Below are 16,011 nucleotides of genomic sequence, written 5' to 3'. Positions count from 1 at the left end.
CTGCGCTGCGGGCTCCTTCTCCTGCCACAGCTGGGCACACCTGGCAACAAGGCATGACAACCTGTGGGCAAGCCAAGGGGTTTCTGGGGCTGCACTGCTCTGCACACACCCAGCACACCTGCAGCACACAATTTTAACCCTCAAACTGGTAAACCAAAAGAAAACAGCTGGAAAAGATTTCATTTTCACCATTCTTACCTGCTCAACAGAAGTCTTCAAAATGAAAGCTACCAAGCAGGGCCCAATTCCTGCTGCCAGCTCAGGGTTAGAAGAGAGGCAATCCTTGATCTCAGCACTGGGTGTGTGGGGAATCACTTCCCTAACACGTGCACACCCAGCAATCTCACTTACTAGTTTGTGTCCATCGATCTAAGACATATTCAATACTTTGCTGAAACTCACAGGCTAAATATTCCCCTATCACAGACATCTTTTCATTAAAATCCTTTCGTTAGGATTTTTCCTGCTGAAGCTGAGAAGTTTCAGCAACAAAGTGTAAACAATGGTTATCTACTGCTGTGGAATGTAACAGGTGGATGCATGATTGGTCTCCTGTGGATGTTTGGATTTACTGACCACTCATGGCAGAGCTGGGTCTCACTCTCTGCCAGGAGACAGACCTTTGGTATTCATGCCTTTTATATTCTTAGCTTAGCTAGCCTTCTTTCAACTTTTCCTTCTATTTCTTTTAGTATAGTTATAATGTAATATATATCATAAAATAATAAATCAAGCCTTCTGAACATGAGGTCAACATTCTCACCTCTCTCTTCATCCTGCAACCTTTGTGACCATCATCACATTCCCCCAAATTATTTGATTTACTGATTGATACTTATTGGCACTTAAATCACTTCTCCGAATTTACTGACATGAGAATAGGAGTGTCCTGTAGGTCCCTGCTGGTCTTTGACACAGGTTCAGGAGGAGACAGACCCATGCACAAAATAACCCAGGACAAAACTGGGCTTACAAAGCAAATTCATTCTATTTGTTGCACTAGCAAATAATACATACCAAGCCCTGGATTCCTAAAAATTTGCTGAGCAGGAGAAGGAGGTGGAGTGTGATGCTCAGCAGCAGGGGCAGGTAGGCAATGCACTTTCAGGACATCCCCTGGAGCAAAACCACGTGCATCTCATCCTTCTCACCCTTCCAGCTCAGAACCAGGCCTGGGATCTCCTGCTCAGGAGTGGAATTTCCCAGTTACAGCATTGGCTCACACATGGCTGGTGTGTGAGATGAGGCCAATGAATCCAGGATTTAAAAGAACTGGAAGAGTTAAAATTTTAGCAAGATTTAGTTAGGGGGAAAGAGTATAGCAAGAAGAGTAGAAATAATAGGGGATAGTTAATTTTTAGCAGATAAGGTAGTTAAGGCTAGGGTAATATATCACTTGCCTGTCTTTACTATGTTTAAAGAAGCAGGATGGGATGCGGATTTCTTTGTGACAAAGAAGAGGACCGTAGCCTGCACCTGGGCCCCAAAACTTCAGCTATAGCCAAGGGGTGCGAAAGCCTGCCAACAGATCATAAGGAAAGAGATCAAATTGAGCAAGACATCTTGGCCTTCATCAGAAGGAGACCATTCCCCACTTTAAAACCCACCTACCCATGTGATGTGAAAGAATCTGCAAATGTGAAGGAACTTTAGACTCAGTTATAATACATTTGAATACAAAGGGGGTAGGTGGGGTTACCTGATGAATATGTATTAGTTGTTTTGGGAATTATATGAATATGTAAGATTTTTTTAGATCAGTAGAGAGACAGTGCTTCTTCACACATGTCTTCAGGAGACAACTCCTCATGTGCCTGGCGCTGTAATAAACACACCACCTTCTACCTTTAACTGTGGGGAGTTCTATTCCACACCTCATTTGCTGACTGCGGCAGGAACGCTTCTCTGCTCCAGCAAGAACATCCGGGCTCTGGAAATCTCTGGGCGCTGCCAGGACATTCCTTTCCTGGAGGCACCTCCGCTCTCGGCTATTCCTCGTGGGGGACAGACAAGACTGCTGAGACTGTGGAGAAAGGAACCTTTAACTCTGTATAAAGTAACCCGTAAGGCGTATGCAGGGGAAGGGCTGTTCACAAGTCACACAGAGATATCCTGTGCACAACATACGCCTGTGCAGTTTGGGTTTGGGTCTGGCTGTTGGCAGAAAGGATTTGCTGTGTCAATAAGGACCTGCTAGCAATTCTGGGGGTGAATTGAGCAAATCCTGTTTTATTGCTGCTGTTTTTCCTGTGTGTTGTAATTGTGGCTGTGTTTTCAGTGTGTGAATGTTTGAGGAAGATGATGTGGTGGATGGTGTGTGTTGTGTTGAGAAAAGTGAGCACTCTGTCCCCTCATAAAGCGATATTCCTTTCCCGGTGAGCTTGTGTGTGGACTTTGTAATTGCAGGGTTTGGTACTCCCTGGTGCATCTGGTGCTTGGGTATACAGGGTGGTTGAGTGGTTTTTCTCCCACACTGTGGTCATTTGGGACTGCACGGTTGTGTTTGGGGAGATTTTAGGATTTTGTTTGCAACATGTGCAGCAATTTATGCAGAAAACTGCAGTGTGGTGATTTATTATGTTAAACTATGGTAGTTCCTTTCTACTGCCCCCTTCCCCCAGGGTTTAAAATCTCCTGCCACAAGGTGGACACTCTCTTTCCTCCCCTGGACATCCTCTTTCCTCTCCTGGACACTCCCTTTCTCTCCTGGAGCTGTTCTCCATTAAAGCTGTGGGACTTTGGTCCCAGGAAGAGAGAGCGCCTCTCGTCTTTTGCTTTTGTCCTTGTCAGTGTCACTGGGCCCAGAGCTTGCCAAACTGATCCACCACGAGCTGAAAACTGACAAATGGCCCCACATACACAGCTCAAAAATTGGTCACATTTTTGATGGACTGGGGTGTTCACCACATTTTGGATTTCCCTATTCCCACACAGGTCAGGCAATTGTTGAAAGGATGCATCACACTCTAAAAGCCATTCTAGATCAACAAAAGGGGGAGTGGCCCAAGCAACACCCCAGATGAGGTTGAGCAAAGCTTTATATGTCTTTATGTTTTGAACAGCTCATTTGCAGGACCTAATCCTCCAATTTTTAGGCACTTTTCAAACAGCACACAGGAAAAATGGAAAGAAAATCCTTCCATTTTGATTAGGAATTTTGAGTTAGGACAAATTGAATGACCATTTCCACTAATCACTTGGGGCAAAGGGTATGCTTGTATTTGCACAGGTGCTGGACTTAAGTGGGTCCCCGTGAAGGATGTGAAACTGTCTCATATACAAGAGCACACTGACAATTCCACCAGCAGGGAAATGAGCACGCAGACCTGAGCCGCATGGAGAAGCTACGGTTCGTGCCAGACGTTCCCTGTTCAACCTGTGAAACCACAAATCTTGAGTTTGATGTTGATTTTTGGACTGTGAAAATGGTTTGTATCATAGAACTCTTTCAGCAAAAGCGTGATGTCCATTATCAGCAGTTTCACCCTTAGGGGGAACTGGGGTATTACAATTGCACCACAAACTTGAGTATCTGTCCTCAGGATGATGGGGAGTAACATTTAACTGTGGATCTCCCTGGTACTGAAACTCAGCACAAAATTCCATCACCAATGAACCAAGAATTCCAATTCTTGAGGATCACAAGGTTCTTTAAGAAGATCAGGGGCCCAGTGATGTCAGCTGGTTATGGAACTGGTCTCGTTGGCAGCCTCACACCAATATATGTCATGATTGGGTATTGGTTACTCCTTGGCTGGCACAGGCACACGGACCAGACGGGTGGCAAAGGATTTGTCTGGGCTCAAATTGGTCAAACATATGGTGTCTGAGACTGCTGTCTTGGCTAAAGCAAGGCAAACATTCATTTTTGGTTGATCTACATGCATATATGCATGCAAAAGCAAGCAAGCAAAACCAACAAGTGCCAGTATATAATTTGATCGAGCTCCATGTTCCTGTTCAGTTTCTTTTTGGCAAAAGCTTCCCCATCTATTTCAGTTCTCAAGCAAATCTTTTAGCACTTGTTCAGAGCATTGAAACCATTATACCGATTGGGGTGTTGGCTTATAAAGAAGATCGTGCTACTTCCATTGCAATTAGTGACATGATGACTGATGTTAGTGCTGTCAGACATGCAACCTTACAGAACAGAGCAGCAAATGATTTTCTTTTACAGGCACATGGGCATTGTTGTGAGGAATTTGAAGGATTGTGTTGCATGAACCTGTCAGATCATGCTGAATCCATCCACAAAGGAGTAAAAAAGCTGAAAGATTTGACAGCTCCAATTAAAGAAGATGGTGGGTCATGGTTAGATGATTTGTTCCAAGAATGAAGCTTTGAACCTCGGCTATAGGAACTTTGTAGAATGGGTCTCTATATGTATTGGGTGTTTTGGTAATGATACTAGTAGTAATACCTTGCATACGTCGGTCTGTGTGATAAATGATGGACAAAACTATCAAAGAAGTTTTAATCACACAAGAGAGAGAGGTAGGAAATGGATTCACAGAGTGTTCTTGAAATCTCACACAGATGGTGGATGAAGGTATAGACATGGAGGAATGTTTTGAATTAAGACCTTGGAACAGACAAGACTTTTTTGGAACAATGACTTGTGATTGCTGTCAGACATGACTTATGCGCTTTGCACTGACTGGACTTTCACAGCATTAAAATTGCTGTCTTGGAATATAGCAAGGCTTAATGCGAGCAAAAAGGATGCTTTAAGCAAGTAATAAGCAGGTATACTCTAGTAAAGCTGTGAAATGCAAGGTAGTTAATAAACAACACGGTTACAAAGGTTTCTTTTTACTTCTACCAAGAGGGGGAATTGTGGGAATCCTTCAGATCAAAGGGGTTTGGGAAAGCTGCAAAAGGCAGGCCCCAGAGAGAGCAGAACTGCAATTAGAGCTAAGCAGCAGCCATAAGATTTGTCAGCAGAAAACTTATATAAGAAGTAGAAAAGTAAGGGCAAATAGAACAATGGTCTGTGTATTAACGCTTGGCTAGAATAACTCCCTAAGCTACCAAAAAGTATCTCTAGCAAGATATTAGAACTTCTAAGCTTAATAATGGAGCTCTGTGCATTGCCTTTTAAGGTTTACAAGCAGATATTGTATTCAAAATAATCAAGCATTGTTTTACCCAAAGGTACAAGTGCTTATAGTGGTTGGATAGAACTACTGTCAATATGCTTCTGCTTTGTGTGATTGGTCAAAAAACTTACTTAAAGTAAGTTATAACATTAAGTTCTTTATCTGCTGCCAGGGATGTGAGCTGCTGGCATCTTCCCATTGTCATAACCATGCAATGAGACTCATGCTGGAAAACAAACAGCTTGAGGCAGTTCCTCAGCAGCCCCGTCCTGTTCGTGATTTGTACAGAGACCCCTGGCCGGCACTAGTATATAGGTGTTAAATGACGTATATGAGAAATAATTATGAATTATTTCATACGTTTTGAATTTTTTTTTATTTCATATTGATTTATATCTTTTCAATTCATATAGATTTGATAAATTCCTCCAGCTTGGGAGTATGAAGATTTACAACAGTGCAAAACCTTCTGCCCACTTAGCAGTCAGACCCCGGATGTGTGCATGCACACCCACCCACTGTGCTTGCTTTTCTCAGCATCTTGGGGCTGCTGTTTGCACAGAATTGGGATAAATTTAACTCAACAGAGCCACAAGTGGGGTGTCCAGCTTGTCATGAACACTCATGTGGCAACGAACAACACAGAGATCTCAAATCACAATATCACAGGTAATTTCATTCCTGCTGGGCAATGAGGAACTCTAAAAAAGACACAGAAAAGGGGTGGAAAACATTGGCATCATGCTACTGCTGGTGTCCTCCTGGAGGAAAATCTGTTGGGTTTCTTAAGGTGGTAGCTTTCCAAAACCTAGGAAAACTGCTCAGCAGTGGTAGCCCAGTTGTGAATGGTTTTCTTGACTTGGCAAATCTGGGGTGTTAACAATGGACTCGGTCCTTGGTCCAAATCACCTGCCCTCACCTGCAGACAAAAGCACCACCACCAGCAGCAGCAGCTACATCAGTCAGTTTTCTCAGAAAGCTGTGTAAACTTGGGAGACGAAAGGAAAACACATCAGACATTGTGGATTATTGACAAGACTCTGAGGAACAGTTCCAAAGCAAAGGGCAGCAGCTTCTCTCTGGGCCACTCCTTGTGCTCCAAGGCGGCCGGGCTGCCCTGGCTGCCCAGGACCCTGCACCCCGCGGGCTCTGCAGAGCTGCACAGCGGGGAGGCGGCTTCGGGCACCTCAGCCCCTGGGCAGGAGTGGCTGCTTGCTCTGCAGGGCTGCCTGTGGGCAAAGCAGGGTGCTGGCCTTCTGCTCTTGGCCCCAGCCTGGCCTTGCAGGGCTAATCCTGTTCCTGTCTCAAATGTGCTAAAGACAGACTTGTTTGTTTCCAGCTCTGCACAGGTGTGATTTGCACCACAAAATACTGAAGGACTAAGGCCTGAACAGACCCTGACTGAAGCCTCAACAACAGGATCTGAGCCAAAGTTGCCCTCTAGATCACCTTCCCAACCCAATGTTCTATGTACCTGCTCCTTAACCAAGTTTTATTATCAAATGGATTGTTGCATCCATTCACTGGTGAAACACGTCTTCACCTTTCTGCATGAGGAAAATGGACAAGGCCACACCTGGCCTTGGTTCCTCCTTGAGCCCTGGGCAGGCTCGGGGAGAAAACCAAGAGGAGAATGACACCAGCTGTGCCCCAGCAGAAGCTCTGGCACATTGCTCGTCCAGCACTCTCGGAGCCGGGCTACTCTCACAGCGCACTCGGGAGCCTCGTGGCCGCCAAAGGTGGAGGCACCGCAGGATTTCCCGGTTCCCGGCCATGGCTCTGCAGGGCTTGGCTGGGACAGCTTCCCCCAGCTGATGTGCAGCTCTGCATGAAGGGGAAACCATTGGGGTACCTGGTGATGGATCTTCCTTAATCACCAGAGGCACCCTTTTGCAATAAAGCTGAGGTGCATTGCTTAGCTTATCCTTTCCTGACTCTTTTTTGCACTTTTGCATTACAGTAAATTACACTGTTCCCTCAGCTGGTGTCTGTGTCTGCATCCCTGACCCTCTCCACCATCAAAACAAACACACAGCCAGTTTAGCATGAGACCTGCCTCTCTGCCAGCCCATCTCTTGGCAAACACCCCTGATGGCCATCTCCACAAATGAAATTCCTACTTTGCAACTTCCTTTTCTGCAGGCAGGTGAGAAAAGGAGCCACTCCCAGCTCTGGACACCTCCAGAAACCAGCTGCTTTCAGCATTCACAATCCTGAAATATCAACCTCCTTCCTTAACCTGCCACTGGTAGCTCCCACCAAGAGGCCTTTTGTCCAAGGATACCCACAGAAGAGCTGGAGAAGGGAGCAGTTTGAAACACAGCTGCTTTAGAGTTTAAACCTGCCTTTATCAAATGTGCACACACCAACCTGTCCCAAAGGGAAAGCAGGCAGGAAAGAGAAGCTCCTCTCCCACATCAGCAAACTCTGTGCTTCCTTCTTTTCCAGCTGGAGAGTGGAGGCCATGGGCTGCGCCTCACTTTGGGAAGGAGCCCTGGCAATTGGCCTGATCTGGGAGGGAAACAAAAGGAATCCCCCCAAAAATAGGAAAAGATTCTCTGAAAGGAATAGATGATGACAATATATCTGCAGAAATGTAAAAAAAACGAATAACTGAAGCATTTCAAAAAGTTCCCAGACTGAAATTTGTTTGCCAAAACAACAATCCCAAAGTCTCTGTGGTGTGTCAGGAAGCTCAGGAATGTAGAGAGAATTTTGAGCAGACACTGGATAGAAGCAAGCTGCACAACCCTGCATGTGTGCCTTATAGCAGAAGCATGCTGCCCTTGTGCAAACAATATAAAGAATTTTGCCAAGATGTACCCCAGGAAAAGAGATGTGAAGCAAGATGTTCTAAGGATGTGAAGAGAAGATATGGGGCAGAATGTTCTGCTGACACTTTTGCCAATCTCTGTACATGACCAAAGATATGTTAGCTCTTTGTCCTACACATAACACTTTGTAACCACTTATATGTATTCTCCCGTTGCTGAACCCTGCATTAGCATATAAATGTACCCTGAGATTTGCAATAAACTGAGCATCGATCATTACCTCCATGAAGGTTGATCTCTGCCTCCAGAGGGCTCCTTTCTCTATTACCCCTCTCCTTTTCCCTGTCTCTCTCCTGTATATCTTGTTTCTCTACCTGGCGTCCGTATACTTTCTTTCTTTACAGGAATGAACCTGCAAGGCTTGAATAAACATCGCTGGTGTCTGTCCCCCAGAGAACGAGCAACCCCCCAACAAGACTTCAGGACTAAGGGACAAAGCTTCCCCATTCAGCTCTCCACAGCAGCTCTAGGGAGTCTCTCTCCACTGCAAGATCTCCTTTGTCAGTCTACAGTGACAAGAGTTGGCTGCAGGAGGCATTTGCATTGGAGCTGTCCCCAGATTGGGGGGAAGAAAAAGAAGTGATTCCTGAGGAAAGAAAAAGGCAACACTTCTTGGGAAGACACCAGTGTGAGTTTGCTACAACTCTAGGCCAGAAATCCCATGAAGAAAGCAACATCCATCCATGGGGCAGCACTTCAGCTTTGATATCAATGCTGACAAAATTGCTGCCCCTTCCTGCTAATGTAGCTGACTCCAAATAATGAGAAATGGGCCGACTCTGCCAAAGACAGGCAGACATGGTGAGATAAAACCAGCTAGTCTGCTGAAAAGGAGATCAAATGAATGTTTTCTAACTTCCCCTTTTCATCCTTTTTGCAGCCAAGACAGAGCAATGTCCTTCCTCTCTGTCCCCGATGGTGACCCAGGCATGGGATGCAGCGTGGGGACAGAGCCTGTCACTGCTCCCAGTGCCCTGCCCTGCCCTTCCCTGCCTGTCTTGCCCTTCCCTGTCCTGCTGGATCCTGCTGTGCTGTGCTGAGCCGAGCCGAGCCCGGTCAGCGGTCATGCATTTCAGGAATGACCCTCTCCTGTGCCACCCGCCAGTGTAATGAACATACCACCTTCTAACTTTGACTAGTTGGAGAGTCTTTGTCCGTGATGTTCAGTTTTAAAAATTCAGGGAGCTTTTGTTTTCCCTGACAGAAGTACAGTTGCTGCCAAGGGAAACACACCCAAAGACCAATAGTGACCCAGCCTTCCCTTTGCTTCCCTTTTCCTTCCCTCACTGCTACACAGCGCTCTTGTACCAGGACCTCAGTGCTGCCTCACCTGAGCTTTTAGAGCTGCCTCCAGGCCCTTCCAGGCTAAGTGCAGGTGCTCAGGACTCTGAGGTTTCCTAGCTTCTTGGGAGAAGATGTTTGCTTCATCTGGACTTCTGGGGGTTTCATAGGAGGAGCCAGGCACAGGCAAATTTCATCTCCACTGTGAGCTCTTCATTCTGCTTGTTCCCATGAAGCTCAAATGCCAGCCTGAGCTCATCATTCCTCTGGTTCCCATAGACCATCACAGCCCTTCCGTGGCCTCTCCAGAGAGGAGCAGCTGCACATCTTCAGAGCAGCAGTTACCAGCCCACATCTCATCAGGGAGGGAAAGAGTTTCTACCCTTGCTTTCCAAGCAGGTTCTGGTTAATGACCCTTTAAAGTGTTTTTCTGCAGTGCTCTATCATGGGTGGATTTCAAGTGAGAATCAGGTAGAAAGGGTCAAGTTGCCTAGGAAGAGAGACCTTGAAAAGAGAAAGATTCTCTGCCTGCTTTTCCTGTCCTTGCTGCAGATTTGGATGGTGTTCTGGGCATTTTGCAGACAGCCTCTCTGTAGGGGTACAAGGGCAAGGTGGAAGATATTGCCTAACAAGTGGTCAGTGTTAGGTGCACTCTCCTCTTTCTTTGAATGAAGCCAAACTAGGACTCTGATAGGATATTGCAGATGTTTAAGACTGCCTGCCCTGCAAATCAAGCTGTGCCATTGAAATGAGCTCTGTGTGCCCCACAACAGCTGCAGCTGCAGAATATGGCCTCACCCACAAGGTTGTTTTTAGAAAAACCTCACAGTAAAAGTTTAGCATGCATGTCTGCAGGTCTTGGCTCTTCCTGGATGAATCCATTTTCTGCGGTCTTTTGTGATGAGAAACCAAATGTAGCCAAATCCCAAAGCTGCTGGGAAGACGCAAAAGGCTGTGATTATAAGGTATTTGTGTGCATCTCTGTGTGCTTGTGTGTCTATATCAGTTTTCCAGTCCATGCTTTAATCTGTGTACATGTCAATTCAGATAAATATTTTTCAGAGGAAGAACTCACTCCTCCACTTCCCTGGGAAGTCTGAATATATTTCTGGACCTGAGGTTGCTGTGTGCTTCCTGTGATGTTTGATCCAAGGCAGCACTTGAGCTCTGTGTCCCAAAGACACACCGTGGAGCCTGACCAATGTATTTGGATTCTTGCAGCCACCCCAGACACTTCAGCCCCCAGCACTCCAGCTGGCAGTGCAGGTTCTGCAGCATGGACAGCCACAGCTGGCTGTGGAATACTCCTGGGGAAGAGGAATTGCCACCGCTGGATCTGGACATGGTGCTTGAGATGCTGGAGGAGATGTTTTCTCCCTCTGCTCAGGTAACTACATTGGACAGGAAAGAAAGGGGCTGAACTGAGAGCTTGTGAATGTTGTTGCGTGGCTGAGAGGGAAAAGCTTCTTCAGTTCAGCTGAGAAATGACAGGGAAGGCTTTGCTTGGTAAAAGGAGACTTCCTAAAGAAGAGGGAATGAAAATATCATCCCTGAGTAAGGATGAAAAGGTGTGAGCCTGTGTTGGCCAAGTTTGGGTGCTTGTTTTCCTGGGAAGAATCCCTCCTGCAGGGGCATTTGTGGTGAGGAAGTGGAAGCTTTGTAGGTTCTAAGAGGCTTTGTTTGATGGGAAAGAAGAGAAGAGTGTTTGGAGAACTGACACTGAAGGCCAAGTGTCCCATGCAGGGAGGGGCATGCCAGAGGTGCCTCTGTTGCAGCTGCAGCAGATGTGGGCTGTGCCTCTTTTGGGTGGGAAGCCCAAGGCAAAGCAAGGGCTGGGCTGCAGCTGCTGCTTCTCTGTGATCCCTGCCGTGCGTGTAGGTGCTCCCAGAGCCGTGGCTGGGGCTGGGCTGCAGCTGCAGCTTTCTTGTCCTCTCAGTAAGCTGCTACCTGCAGTCCAGTTTCCATCTGGGAAATCCTCAACTGGGCAAACTGGCCAGTCTTGCTGTGTAGTAAACCACAGGGACCTAGGCAAAGCCCTGTGGAGAACAGAACAATAGGAATTGCTGAGGCAGCAAGAGAAGTTCCTGTGTCTCTGGCCCCTCACCCCATAGCTTATCTCTGTAACCCTATAGGCTATGTCACTTAACCCTTACCATTGGTCAAATCTGGAATCCCCTCAACTCTATAAAAGGGGCATACTTTAGCCCATTTGACAGAAGAAGAGCTGTCACTGGGACCCTTTACAGACTCCTCCCAATAAAGCCATCTCTGTGGAACTGCCAGCACCTCTCCTCCTCTCTTGCCATCTGCTGCAGCCTCAGCCAAGGGACACCTACCTAGAAAGCAGAGCTGAAATCCTAATAGAGCCTGCAATCACTATAAGAGCTGATAATGACCAAGCTTGCTAGGGGGGTTGGCCCACGGCGATCGGCCTGAGCTAGCTTAGTTTGGGCATCACCCTGTCCCCTTGGGGACTGAGCTCCCGGGCTAACTTCACTGCTTTAAAATAAGGCCAGATAAGAGGCTTTATTAGCCAAGGTCAGAGGAGGCTCCCTGGCTGCCCTGCTCCCCTCGGGCTGCGGTGCTGAGAGCTCTGCAGCCCCTGCTGCCATCCCATCTGCCCAGGGCAGCACAAGAGCCCCAGCCTTGGGGCCCTCAAGAGCTGCTCCTGCTCCAGGCCCAGGGCTCATCCCAGGGTTGGGGCAGCCACAAAGCTGTGCCCATTTCTGTTCATTCCTGCTCTGACAGGGATGGATCCTCAGCAACTTGGAGTTTGATGATTAATTTTACTCCTCCAGAGGCCTCTCCTGAGCTCTTCACTTCAGAAATTCAGTGAGAAAAGCTCATAAACATTTGTGCAAAACACCCGAACAAGAAAGGCTGTAGGGAATACTTGAAGTTTTCAATTCTTCTGTGGTAAATTAGTCACATTTTAGAAGTGTATTTAAAGGGAATATACTATATTGAAAACAATGCAGAGAGAATTGTTTTGTCCTGTGTTCTTTTCCTGTTTAGAGATTGGTATCAGCAATGTCCAATTGATATTGACCCCAAGCATCTTCTAATGCAGTTTGAACAGATATGAAAATCAAGACCCTTCATGGCTGCCAATCAATAACACTTTGTCCCCATCCATTTCCCTCATCCAACCCCTGGCACTCCTATGGATCAGGAATGGTGTGGCCAGTTGGAGCAGGGCAGGGATTCTTCCCCTGTGCTCAGCACTGCTTGGGCAGCATCTCGAGTGCTGTGTCCAGTTCTGGGCCCCCCAGTTTAGGAAGGACATGGAGGGGCTGGAGCATGTCCAGAGAAGGGCAACAAGGCTGGGGAGGGGTCTGGAGCACAAGAGCTGTGAGGAGTGGCTGAGGGAGCTGGGGTTGTTTATCCTGGACACAAGGAGGGTAAGGGCAAAGTTTGGACTTGATGATCTCCAAGGTCTTTTCCAGCCTTGCTGATTCTGGGATTCTCTGAAACCACCCTTGGAGCAGTTGCAGGATGAGCCCTAGGCCTCCTCTAGAGAAGCTCCAGCAGCCCAGGTCCCTCAGCTTCTCCTGCCAGCCCCAAAGCCCATCCTTTCAGTCCTGCAGAGCCTCTGCAGCTCCTCCTCACTGCCCAGAACAGGGAGCCCCAGAGCCAGACACAGCAGCCCAGATGTGCCCCCCTGGCCTGGGGTGACTCTGGCAAGGGAGCAGCACGAGGCACTGCAGGAGCCTGCAGACAATTCCTGCAGCACTTGTAGGATGATCCTGCTCCCCAAGGGTTGTTCTCATGGGGCCAAGTCAAGAACTGAAATGGGGAGAGAGGAAAGGCCAGAGAGGAAAGGGCAAACAGGGATGGGCTATTTGCAGGGCAGGGAAACAGGAGTGGGCAATAGGAAGATATTTATACCAGGGAAAGAGTAAAGAAAGCAAAGGGGATGCGAAGGAAATGCTCAGGGCAGTTGGAGGGTGGCTGCCTGGCAGCCCTGGCTCTGAGCAACAGCGTCTGCAGTGGGACAGGAAACTCCCAGCTGATGGGAACAAACTTTCTGGCTGACTGCAGAGGCTAGGACAAAGCTGAGTGGTTTCCCTGGTGTTCCCCAGTCCTTGCTGGCCCCAGGGGCTGATGGCATTTGTGCTTCCTCAGGTTCATATCCCCATACCCATGGCCAGAGGCTGACCACAGGGGTTTCTGTGCTGAGCGTTGGCCTGGGTGTGTTATTGAGAGAGCCTGGGCAAGGAGCCTGGAGCCCCCAGGCCCTGGGCTGAGGTGTCAGTGCTGCCCCAGCAGTGCCCATGGCCTGTCCCTGCTGCAGCCCCGGCACTGCCACCCCCAGGGCTGTGCCCGGCCCCAAGAGCACTCAGGCCCTACAGCAACACCAGGGCCACCAGGGCAGCAGGGCAGGACCACGGCAGCAGCACTGGCAACACCAAGTGCTGCTGGGCAGAGCTGTTGGGCCAGCACTGATCTGCCCCCGGCTCTGCACACAGGCATTGCTGCTGCAGCCCCGGAGAAGGCAACAAAAGGGCATCTCTGCAGAAAACTTTACTGGGAAATCCTCTAGTTTCTTTTAAAGCTATCGGGAGTGCAGCCCCTCGTTGAGACAGTCTGTGGCCACAGGGAAGGTGCATAGAAACAAAATGAGAAATGGCACAAACAATGATATTTCTTTGTGGACAATATGAAAAAACTAATACAAAGGGAAAAAAAAGCAAACCACAACCAAAGCAACAAGAAATATGAAAGATATCTTTAATTAGAAGGGATCTGCAAAAATTGGCCAGCAGTTTAATATTCCTGAAAGCATCCAGTCATCAGTCTCCACACTGCAGCCTTGAGCTCATGGTTCCTCAGGCTGTAGATGAGGGGGTTCAGGGCTGGAGGCACCACTGAGTATAGAACAGACAGGGCCAGATCCAGGGATGGGGAGGACATAGAGGAGGGCTTCAGATGTGCAAATGCTGCCGTGCTGATGAACAGGGAGAGCACAGCCAGGTGAGGGAGGCAGGTGGAAAAGGCTTTGTGCCTTCCCTGCTCAGAGGGGATCCTCAGCACAGCCCTGAAGATCTGCACATAGGAGAAAACAATGAACACAAAACAGCAAAAACTTAAACAGACACTAACAGCAATTAGCCCAAATTCCCTGAGATAGGATTTGTAGCAGGAGATTTTGAGGATCTGTGGGATTTCACAGAAGAACTGGCCCAGGGCATTGCCATGGCACAGGGGCAGGGAAAATGTATTGGCCGTTTGCAGCAGAGCATTGAGAAATGCACTCGCCTAGGCAGCTGCTGCCATGTGGGCACAAGCTCTGCTGCCCAGGAGGGTCCCGTAGTGCAGGGGTTTGCAGATGGACACGTAGCGGTCGTAGCACATGATGGTCAGGAGGGCAAGCTCTGCTGTAGCATAAAAAACAAAAAAAAATACCTGGGTAGCACATCCTGTGTCGGAGATGTCCCTGGTGTCCCAGAGGGAATTGTGCATGGCTTTGGGGACAGTGGTGCAGATGGAGCCCAGGTCACTGAGGGCCAGGTTGAGCAGGAAGAAGAACATGGGCGTGTGCAGGTGTTGGCCAAAGGTTACGGCACTGATGATGAGACCATTGCCCAGGAGGGCAGCCAGGGAGATGCCCAGCAAGAGGCAGAAGTGCAGGAGCTGCAGCTGCCGCGTGTCTGCCAATGCCAGCAGGAGGGAGTGCCTGATGGAGCTACTGTTGGACATTTGCTTTGGCTGCACATGAGGACCTGTTCATGGATAAAGGACAGTGAAAAGTTAGAGGAGATTTCTATAACCACAATCAAAGCCATTTCCCATACACTGTCCCCTGTAACACACACAGATACACTTTGTTCAAGACTTCTGTGGTTTTCTTTTTAAGCTCCCCCCACGTCTCTCCCGGTATTCTTGGATTCTCAGCATTTCTGCTGCCCCCAGGGAGAACCGAGTGAGTTCTCTTTCACAGAGTGATGAGTGAAGACTGATGAGAGATGGTCTGTCACTCTGACCTGTTCTGAATTTTACAGGGCTTTAAACTTTAGCATGTGAAGGGTGATCAACTTCCCATGTTTTTCCCAAAATGCCCCAGGTACTGCTGAGAGCAGATGCATCCACCACAGCCCAGCTCCACATTTGTAGCCACAGACGCATGTTGCTCATTTCACCAACCCAACAGCATTTTCAGTGTCAGAACACCTCTGTCTTTCCCCATCAATCTCATAACACAGAGATGCTCTAGGACAGTTTGCACCCTGGATTAAAGCTCCCAGCTTAGACTGAAATCTCAGGGAGACTCCCAAGTGTCCTTATGATGGCATTGGATGAAGGGAGATGCAGCTCCTTCCCTGGCTGCACTGACAGCATTGCCCAGAGCCAGGCACTGGGGACAGCGTCACCCTGAGCCAGCTGTGCCCCCTCCAGCGCCCCCAAGGCTGGGCACCTGCTCTCAGCCCTGTGCTCTGCAGAGGCAACTGGGCCCGGGGCTGCAGAGCTGCCCCACGGCTCTGCTGCAGCTCTGCCTGCATAGGAGGGGCTGCACGCCTTGGAGCCCCGGCCCTGAGGGAAGAGGCTTGGCTGGGGCACAGGAGGGAGGGAGCTTGCTCAGAGGGAGGGACTGCACTGGAGGGGATCCTGTGGACATCTCCAAACTCTCCCTGCCACAGCATTGCTGGGTTTTGTTTTCTCTCCTTGCCTGATTTTCTCTCTGCTTCCTGGAGATTTTCCTCCTGCAGATGTTTCCCTGTGCCTGATCTCTCCCTGCCAGCACTCCCAGACCCCAAATCTCTGTGCACTCTCCTTGGCCTGACAGAACCCTGCCTGTT

General features: G+C 48.5%; 1 pseudogene; it reads right to left on the bottom strand.

Moving 5' to 3' along the window:
* Positions 1–14,033: 14,033 nt before the first annotated feature.
* On the bottom strand, positions 14,034–14,914 carry LOC131093425 (olfactory receptor 14J1-like; annotated as a pseudogene).
* Between the last annotated feature and the right edge of the window lie 1,097 nt (positions 14,915–16,011).

Source organism: Melospiza georgiana, chromosome 25, assembly GCF_028018845.1.
Source record: "Melospiza georgiana isolate bMelGeo1 chromosome 25, bMelGeo1.pri, whole genome shotgun sequence".
NCBI classification, from domain to species: Eukaryota; Metazoa; Chordata; class Aves; order Passeriformes; family Passerellidae; genus Melospiza; species Melospiza georgiana.
The sequence above is the reverse complement of the archived record's forward strand: the minus strand, read 5'-3'. Positions and strand labels throughout refer to the sequence as shown.